The following is an 11091-nucleotide window of genomic DNA, read 5'->3' as shown; positions in this document are numbered from 1 at the left end:
AGAATATAAAAAATATCCCCAGAAAATGTTGCATGACATTACCCTCCACAGAAAAGCAGCAACCTTCATCCAAAACAAGTCCATAATCTTCTAATGAAATTGAGAAAAAATGACATCATGTGGGAACAGTAATACAGGCAAAACTGTTACCTTAAATGAATTGTTAATGAGATCTTGGATTGTCTAAAGTGTTTTTAATTTAATATATATGAAAATTTGAATTATGTTTCTTAAGCCTCTGTAAAGCTTGAAGTTGTAGTATTTTTTAATTAATGCCTAATAATCTGAGTCTCAAATAATAAATGATTGTTTTTTTTAAAAAAAACAACAACAACAACAATAAAGCAATGAGCCAACAATTAGAGGAGCCTAAGAGCTGAGTGTGATACAAATTAAGCAGACAGCTTAACAGAGATCAGGAAAAGAGGTCGAAGAGAGCCTTGCTAAAACCACTATCATTCCAGAGTGACTATGCACTTGCCCAAGGCTATCCTCTCTGAGGAATTAAATCAGAGGTTTCACACTGTAGGAGCAAATATGTCTCACCAAAACAGTCCAGTTAAGATACTAAATAAATAAGTAAATAAATAAATAAGCAAACAACAAAAAAAAAACCAAATCTGGATGTAGGTGTGGGTGGGGATTGGTATCCAGAGTTGCTATATTACCTAAAATGTCCAGTTTTCAACAAAAAATTATGAAACATGTAAAGAAATATGAAATTGTGACCCATATTCAGGGGGAAAAAAGACAACAGAAAGAGCCTTTGAGAGAGCTCAGATGTCAGACTGAATAGACAAGGATTAAAGTAGCCATTATGAACATGTTCAAAGAACTAAAAGAAACCATGTTGAAAGAAGTAAGGAAGTTATGATGAAAAGGCCTCATAATATAGAGAATATCAATAAAGAGAATTTTTTTTTTTTAAAAAAGAACCAAATGGAGAAACTAAGATGGCGGCTAGGTGAGACAGGGCAAAAAAACACCTCCGTGGAAAACACTAAATAAAAACCAGAAAGTGACCCAGAATACTGGTTACAGTGATGCACCAGCTGGACAAGGTCTGCTGGTATCACAGGGGCCGTATACTTGGTGAAACCGGGAGTCTGCATTCTGAAACGAGTGAGTAAGCTGGCTGGAAGACCCGCAGCCGTGCGGCGTTGTGGAGAAGCCAGGGCTTGGTGATTGGAGACCGACTGGCTCTTCTGAAAAAAAAAAAAAAAAAAGGGGGGGAAAAACCCAGGAGCGGCTGCAGTTGTAGGAGTGGGAACCACGCAGTAAAACACAGCAAGAGGGGGCTGGGCCGGCCTCTCGGTGTCTGGCCAGGAAGATAGCCCGCAGCAGATAACCTTGGGTCCAGGGGAACAGAGGGGAGAGCCAGAAGCTGAAAGGAACCCTGTGGCTCGCAGCTGGCTCCCTGGAGGGCTAGATAAACTGCCCGGGGCCTTGCCCACAGCCCAGAGCCCTGCCAGTTGTCCCAGAGCTAGGAAGGAGGAACTGTGCGAGGAGGGGGGGGTTGAGACCCCCAGTTTGGCCATCTTTGCATCAGGCTGAGAGCGCCACTGCACAGCCCAGCAGCCCGGGGCTTCCCTTGAGGCACAGTGCGCACTTGTGACATAGCACGGCATTCCCTCGGCAGAGCTCCTGGAGGATCACGGATGGGAGGGGGCACCCGCTCGGAGAACCCAGGGACACTACGCCAAGTCCAGTGGTTTGTGGGACAGAGAGAGAGAGGGTCTGGGGCTGAACTGAAATGAAGGCTTAGACTCTTGCGGTGGCCTTGAATCTCCGGGAACCTGGGGGATTTGAATAGTAAAGCTGTCCTTCCTCCCTGGCCACCTGTACACATGCCCCACATTCAGGGTGGATGGCTCCAGCAACACACCCAAACTGAGTTCTCCAACAGAACCCCACAAGAATCATTTCCCCACACACCACGAGAACAAGGTTGAGAACTGACTTGAGGGGTATAGGTGACTCACAGATGCCATCTGCTGGTTAGTTAGAGAAAGTGTATGTCACCAAACTGTGTTTCTGAAAAATTAGATAGGTTTTGTTTTTTTTTTTTACAAATTAAAAGAACCCTATCAATAAAAAACATATTTACAGCCTCCTCCTCCCCAGCCCCGAGGATCTGGGGGAAGGTGCAGATGTGTTGCACATCCTCACCTGGACTGGTGTTGATGTTGTCACAAACATTGGGACTGGTGGTTTGATGTGCTAAGCCCTCGAGCATGGGACTTGCCCTTATGAAGCTCATTACCACAAAGGAGAGTCTAAAGTTGTATGTAATGGTGCCTAAGAGTCTCCCCCTGAGTACCTCTTTGTTGCTCAGATGTGGCCCTCTCTCTCGCTAACTGAGCCATCTCGACAGGTGAACTCGCTGCCCTCCCCCCTACGTGGGACCCGACTCTCAGGGGTGTAAATCTCCCTGGCAACGCAGAGTATGACTCCCGGGGATGAATGTGGACCCGGCATCGTGGGACTGAGAGTATCTTCTTGACCAAAAGGGGGATGCAAAATGAGAAGAAATAGTTTCAGTGGCTGAGAGATTCCAAATGGAGTCGAGAGGTCACTCTGGTGGACATTCTTATGCACTATATAGATAACACCTCTTAGGCTTTAATGTATTGGAATAGCTAGAAGTAAATACCTGAAACTACCAAACTCCAACCCAGCAGTCTGGACTCCTGAAGACAATTATAGAATAATGTAGATTACTAGGGGTGACAGTGTGATTGTGAAGACCTTGTGGATCACACCCCCTTTATCTAGAGTATGGATGAGTGGAGGAATTGGGATAAAAACTAAAGGACAAATGGGGTGGGATGGGGGGATGATTTGGGTGTTCTTTTTTCACTTTTATTTTTTATTCTTGTTCTGGTTCTTTCTGATGTAAGGAAAATGTTCAGAGATAGATTGTGGTGATGAATGCATAACTAGTTATCATACTGTGGACAGTGGATTGTATATCATGGATGATTGTATGGTGTGTGAATGTATTTCAATAAAACTGAATTTAATAAAAAAAAAATAAAAAAAAAAAGAACCCTATCAAGCAAAGCAAATGCCAAGAGGCCAAAAAAAACAGAAAATCTTAATGCATATGATAAAACCAGACGATATGGAGAATCCAACTCCAAACACACAAATCAAGATATCAGAAGAGACTCAGTACTTGGCAGAGTTAATTAAAGAACTACAATCAAGGAATGAAAACATGGCAAAGGATTTAAAGGACATCAAGAAGACCATGGCCCAGGATTTAAGTGACATAAAGAAGACCCTAGAAGAGCATAAAGAAGACATTGCAAGAGTAAATAAAAAAAATAGAAGATCTTGTGGAAATAAAAGAAACTGTTGGCCAAATTAAAAAGACTCTGGATATTCACAATACAAGACTAGAGGAAGCTGAACAATGTCTCAGTGTCCTAGAAGTCCACAGAACAGAAAATGAATAACAAAAGAAAGAATGGAGAAAAAAATCGAAAAAATTGAAATGGATCTCAGGGATATGATAGGTAAAATAAAACGTCCAAACTTAAGACTCGTTGGTGTCCCAGAAGGGGAAGAGAAGGGTAAAGGTCTAGAAAGAGTATTCAAAAAAGAACCAAATGTCAACACAAACTGTTGTGCAGGGGTGGATTGTGTCAGCCCCTGGCCTGGGCACAGCAGGCCTGTGGAACTTGTCATCGCACAGCAGTCTGCATGACCTGGGAAGCCAATGTTTAACCTATCATCTTTGTAAGCCAATAAAGAGAAAAGGGTAAATTAACCTTAAAATGTAACTTTAAAACATGAAACGGGAAGTAAGTAAGTAGGGAAGTGAGAAACTCTTGGCCTCACAGGAGCAAGATGTACATGGTCCCCAGACCTCCTGCTGTCAAGTGTTAATAGTTTACTTCCTTTTTAACACTCTGTGGTTATCTAATGGATCACTACCACCACCACCGCCGCCCCCAACGTCACAAGAATCGGTTCCCGCGCTTGTACCTTTAGGAATGTCTTTGTCTTAAACCCTTATAACTGGCTTGCTGTCCTCTTTAAGCATGGGGTCAACTTCCCTGTGAATGTGATGCCCGCCTAGCATCATGAGAGATCATGAGAGACCCATCATGATCTCTTCACGACTTCTCACCCTGTAAGCAAGCCCTGAATAAAATTTCATGTATCAGGAAAAAAAAAAAAAAAAGAACCAAATAAAAATTCTGGAATTGAAAAGTACAATAATTAAAATGAAAAATTCTCTACAGGCGCTAAACAGGAGATCTGAACTGGCAGAAGAAAGAATCAGCAAACTTGAGGTAGAGATTATGCAATACAAAGAACAAAAAAAAAAACAATGAAGAAAAATGAGCCGAGCCTCAGAAAAATGTGAGACATAATTAACTTCATTGAGGTATGTGTAATGAAAGTACCAGAAGGAAAGAAAGGACCAGAAAAGAATATTCAGAGAAATAATGGCCGAAAACTTCCCAAATTTGATGAAAAGCATTAATCTAAACATGCAAGAAGCTTAACAAACTGCAAGAAGGATAAATTCAATAACATAGCAGACGTATCATAGCAAAATGTGGAAAGACAAAGAGAAAATCTTGAAAACATGAAAAGAACAACTTGTCACAAACAAGGGAGCCCAATAAGATCAACTTCTTCTGACCTCTTATAAGAAACAATAGAAACCAGAGGCAACGGGACATCATACTCTTAAGTGCTGAAAAGTGTCAACCAAGAATCCTATATCCAGCAAAATTATCTTTCAAAAATGAAGGCAAAATAAAAATATTTCCAAGTAAACAAAACTGAGAGAATCTGTTGCTAGCAGACCTTTCTTACAGGAAACATTAAAGAAAGTTCTTCAGGCTGAAAGCAAGTGACCCCAGACAGTAATTAGAATCCATATGAAAAAACAAATAGTACAAGTAAAGGTAATCATGTAACTATAAAGGCAGCATAAATGCATATTTCTTCTCCTTCTCTTACCTGATTTTAAAGCAATTGTACAAAGCAACATGTATATAATTGCATTGTTGGACCTATAATAGTATAAATGTATTACATTTGACAGTAGAAGCCTAGAGGGGGTCATGGGAACAAAGCTGTATGGAGTAAGTCAATGATCCCAGTTGGTAACATGAATCCACAGGAACAAATGAAGATACCAGGAATGGCAAATAAGAAGGTTAACATAACAAACTATAAATATAAACCCCCTCCCCTTTCTTTTCTTAGCTTCTTTAATAGACATAAAATTATAACAATGAACTTTGGGGTTTCTGGCATATATAGACATAATGTATATTATTATAATAGCACAAAAAATGAAAAGAATAACAAAAGAAATTAAAATATTACACTAGGAAATATTCACTTAATGCAAAAGAAAGCAGTAAATGAGAAACAGAGGAACAAAAGGACATGAGACATATAGAAAATGAAAATTAAAATGGAATATATATTAATCAACTGTATCAATAATAACATTAAGTGTGAATGAATTGATTTAGTCAAAAGGCAGGGATAATCAGATGGGATAAAAAGAAGATCCAATTACATCCTGTCCAGCTATAGAATCAAAAATACTAATAGATTGAAAGTAAAAGGATGGGAAAGGATGCATCAAGGAATAAGGAAGATGGAGAGGCTAAACAAATATCAAATGAAATTACACTTTCAAACAAAAAATGTTACTAGAGATAAACAGGGACATTTTATAGTGATAAAAGGGCCAATCCACCAGGAAAAATATGACAATTATAAATGTTCCTAACAATAGAATCCTAAAATTCATGAAACCAAAACTGACAGAAATGAAAGGAGAAATAGACAATTCAACAATAACCGTTGGAGACTTCTAAAATTGATTGTGGTATGAGTTGTACAACTCTGTGACTATACTAAAAACCATTGAATTGTATATTTAAATGGTTGAATTGTATGGTATATGAGTTATATCTCAATAAAGCTGTTCTTAAAAAAAAGCAAATGAGTTACAAATTTCCAAAAAGAAATTGATGAAATAATTCAAAATAACAAAGAAAATAGTGCCTGCAAGTAACCTTACCTAAAAACTATGAGAAAATTAATTAGGCCTGTAAGATGTTTGAACAGTGACAATATTGAAATATTGATATTTTCCTACCTGATAATTTTTTTCATCTTGCTTTCTTTCTCACACCAAACCACATTTTTATATCTTCATAAGTCTTACACTATGTTGATTTTTTCAATTTTTATTGAGATATATTCACATACCATACAATTATCCAAAGTGTATAATTGTAAACAATATCATCATATAGTTACGCATTCAACACCACAATCAATTTTTGAACATTTTCATTACTCCAAAAAAAAAATAAGAAGAATAAAAATCAAAATAAAAAAGAACACCCAAAACATCCCATCCCACCATCTCACCCATTTTTCATTTAATTTTTGTCCCCATTTTTCTATTCATCTGTTGATACACTGGATAAAGGGAGTGTGAGCCACAAGGTTTTCACAATCACTCGGTCACACTGTGTAACCTATAAAATTATACAATCATCTTCCAAAATCAAGGCAACTGGGTTACAGTTTACCTGTTTCAGGTATTTCCTTCTGGCTATTCCAATACACTAAAAACTACAAAGGGATATCTATACAATGCATAAGAATAACCTCCAGAATGACCTCTGGACTCCATTTGAAATCTCTCAGTCACTGAAACTTTATTTTGTTTCATTTATCTTTCCCCTTTTTGTCAATAAGTCTTTCTCAATTCCACAATGCTGGAACCCGGCTCATCCCCAGGAGTCATGTCCCATATTGCCAGGAGATTTACACCCCTGGGGATCACGTCCCATTTACGAGGGAGGGCAGTGAGTTTACCTGCAGAGTTTGCTTAGAGAGAGGCCTCAAATGAGCAACAAAAGACGTTCTCTGGGGGTGACTCTTAGGCACAATTATAAGTAGGTTTAGCCTCTCCTTTGCAGTAACAAGCTTCATAAGGGCAAGCCCCAAGATAGAAGGCTTGGCCTTCTAAATTAATAGTCCCCAATGCTTGTGGGAGTGTCAGTAATTCCCCAGATGGGGAGCTTTATTATTTCCATATTTTCCCCCAGTCCCTGAAGGGGGTTTGTGAATACATTTTTATTTTTTGCCCAAATTACTCTAGAATATATTGGGGCTTCACACTAACATACATAAACCAACCAGATCGCACTCCCTATTCAAAGTTCCATGTAATTATGGTGTTTGAACAAACTGACTACCCAAGTTAAATTGTATAGTATGCTACAGAAAAGACAGATTTTGCACTGAATAATCATCCCTTCCTTTGGTCTCACACAGAAGTTGAAGTTTTAAAACACCATCAATATCATCCTTTACCCTTTAGGCTGGTTTACTTTAGTCTATTCATTCGTATCTCTAATTGAAGTCTGATATCTTTTTAAGCCTCTTTAACAATTGCTGTATGGGGTAATACTGACATCCATAGCTGCTGAATTATGGCTTCAAGTCCCAGGTGTCATACATATACCCAAAGTTCCAGGGACCGACCAGGTTATACACCAAGAGCTCAGCATCTCAGAATTTAGAAATAACCATTACAACTCCAGAATAGATGTGACTGCTGTAAGAGCTTACAGTCTAAGAATCTTTCTATACCTTCCTCTGATAACCTATGCTCTCAGATTCAATTCTCAGAGTTTGCACTTTATAGTTTGTATTACTGAGGCATTATAGTGTTTGTCTTTTCATTTATGGTTTATTTCATGCAACATACTGTCCTCAAGTTCCATTCACCTAGTTGTATGCCTCACAACTTCATTCCTACTTGTAGTTGCTCAATATTCCAGTGTTTGTATACACCACAGTTCGCCACTCTGTTCATCAATGTACCCTTAGGCCACCTCCATCCATTGTGAATCGAGAATAGTGCCATCATAAACACCAGTGTGCAAATGTCCATTTGTGTCCTGCTCTCAGTTCTTCCAAGTATATATCCAATAACAGGGTTGCAGGGCCATATGGCAATACCATACTTAGCTTCCTATGGAACCACCACACTGCCCTCCTGATGGCTACACCATTCAATTTCCTCAACAAGAGTAAATAGGTACATCCCTCTCGGAACTTGTATCCCTCTGTTTATTTTTTAAACACTTTTATTTGCACACCATATATTCCCTCCTAAGTAAACAATCAATGGTTCCCAGTATAATCACATAGCTATGCATTCACCACCACAATCCATATGAGGACATTTCCATTTCTTTCACAAAGAAAGAGGAAGAGGAGAAAAAAGGGAAAAGAAAAAAAAGATGAATAAAAATAAAAAATTCAATAAACAGTTCAGACAATACCACTACCACCAAGAATCCCACACTCCTCCCTTATATCTCCCTGTTATAGACATTTAGCTTTGGTATATTGCCTTTGTTAAAATTAATGGAAGTGTATTACAAGTCTACTAACTATAGACTCTAGTTTGCATTGATTGTATTTTTCCCCAATACAATCCCATTTTCAACATCTTGCAAGGTTGATATTCATTTGTTCTCCCTCACGTAAAAACATTCTTATATTTGTATATTTACCTATGATCCTTGATCACTCTAGGTTTCACTAAGATACACAATCCCAGTCTTTATCTTCTATCTTTCCTTCTGGTGTCATAAATGCCACTAACCTTCCTCTTTCAAGCATACTCACAGTCATCTTTGTTCAGCATACTTTACAATATTGTGCTACCATCACACAGTATTGTGCTATCCATTTCTGGATCTATACAATCAATCCTGTTGAACATTCTATACTCCTTCATCGTCAAATGCTCGATCTGCACCCTCTTTCTATTTCCTGATAACCATGTACCCTTTTAGTTACCCTTACTGCTTATCTTCATTTCTACACCTTTCTCCAAAGCTCTCTTTCCTGTCTTTTCCTATCTGTCTGTAGCTCTCCCTTTGGTATTTCTTATAGAGGCAGTCTCCTGTTCATGATCTCTCTCAGTGCCTGCTTATTTGTAAATATTTTAAACTCTCTTTCATTTTTGAAGGACAGTTTTGCTGGATATAGGATTTTTGGTTGGCAGGTTTTCTGTTTCAGTATCTTGAATATATCATACCACTGTCTTCTCGCTTGCATGGTTTCTGCTGAGAGATCCGCACTTAGTCTTATCAAGCTTGCCTTGTATGTGATGGATAGCTTTTCTCTTGCTGCTTTCAGAATTCTCTTTGTTTTTTTTTTTGTTGTTGTTGTTATTTTGTTTTGTTTTTTTTTTTTTAATTTTATTTTGGAATAAATTCAAACTTACAGGAACAGTTGCAGAAACAATACAAAACCCATACACAGAACTCCAGCATACCTCAACCCCTCTCCCCTGATACCCCGATCCACCAACTTTAACATCCTGTCACACCACCATTTCTTTCTTTCCTTCCATCCCTCCCTATCATCCATCATCTATTGCTCTGTCTTCTGAACATATGAGAGCAAGCTGCAAACATCCTTGAATAAACAATATAATTCACATATACAATTCCCATGAACGAGAACATTCTTTTATGCAATCCCATTAAGCGCAGCTAAGAAGTTCAAGAAATTCAACATTGATACAAAGGTTACATTCTATATTTCCTTTTTTCTTTTTTCTTATGTCCCTACTGTGTCCCTTTGAGTCTCCTCTCCTCCCTCCTCAGATCCCATCCAGGCTCATCTTTGGCATTTAATTGTCATTGCCTATTTAGACTGTCTTTTTCTTGTTTTTTTTTTTTCTTTTTCAATTGTGGAAACATATATATGGCCTAAATCTTCCCATTCCAACCCCTCCCTAGCAGTCCATTAGTGGGATTAATCACATTTAGAAGATTGTAATGCTATCACCTTCCCACCATCCATTACTAGAAATTTCCCTTCACCCCAAACAGCAGCCCTACACTCATTTCTTCACCCCCCATTGCCCCTTCCCCCACTTCTCGTAACCCATACTCTACTTTTCGTCTCTATGGTCATATTCTCTGATAATTTCTTTGTGTTTACTGTGGGGCTTAAATTTAACCTCTTAAATCCATAACAATCTTGTTTTCCTTTGATACCAACTTAACTTCAATAGGACACATAAATTATGTTCCTATATTCCTCCATTCCCCCACCTTTATGTAGTTCTTGTCAAAAATTACATATTTTATATTGAATCCAAAACCACTGATTTGTCATTAGAGTTTATGTATTTTATATCCTGTAGGAAGTAAATAGTGGAGTTACAAATCAAAAATTATTGACTTCTATTTGTATTCCATTGTGGTCAGAGAATGTGCTTTGAATATATTCAGTTTTTTTTTTTTTTTTAATTTATTGAGGCTTGTTTTATGTCCCAGCATGTGGTCTATTCTGGAGAAAGATCCGTGATCACTACAGAAAAATGTGTGTCTTGGTGATTTGGGATGTAATGTTCTATATATGTCAGTTAAAATTCTCTATGTCTCTCTCTCCTTTCTTTGTTTCTCTGTCAGTAGGGCTCCCTTTAGTATCTGAAGTAGGCCAGGTCTTTTATTAGCAAAATCTCTCAGCATTTGTTTGTCTGTGAAAAATTTAAGCTCTCCCTCAAATTTGAAGGAGAGTTTTGCTGGATAAAGTATTCTTGGTTGGAAATTTTTCTCTCTCAGAATTTTAAATACGTCATGCCACTGCCTTCTCGCCTCCATGGTGGCTGCTGAGTAGTCACTACTTAGTCTCATGTTGTTTCTTTTGTATGTGGTGAATTGCTTTTCTCTTGCTGCTTTCAGAACTTGCTCCTTCTCCTCAGTATTTGGTTAGTCTGATCAGAATATGTCTTGGAGTGGGTTTATTTGGATTTATTCTATTTGTAGTTGGCTGGGCATTTATGCTTTGTGTATTTATATTGTGTAGAAGGTTGGGAAGTTTCCCCCAACAATTTCTTTGAATACTCTTTCCAGACCTTTACTGTTCTCTTCCCATTTTGGGACACCAGTGAGTCTTAAGTTTGGACGTTTTATTTTATCTATCATATCCCTGAGATCTATTTCAATTTTTTTGATTTTTTCCCCATTCTTTCTTTTGTTCTTTCATTTTCTGTTCTGT

This window comes from Choloepus didactylus, chromosome 17 (genome assembly GCF_015220235.1).
Source record: "Choloepus didactylus isolate mChoDid1 chromosome 17, mChoDid1.pri, whole genome shotgun sequence".
Taxonomy (NCBI): Eukaryota; Metazoa; Chordata; class Mammalia; order Pilosa; family Megalonychidae; genus Choloepus; species Choloepus didactylus.
Note: the sequence above shows the minus strand (reverse complement) of the source record.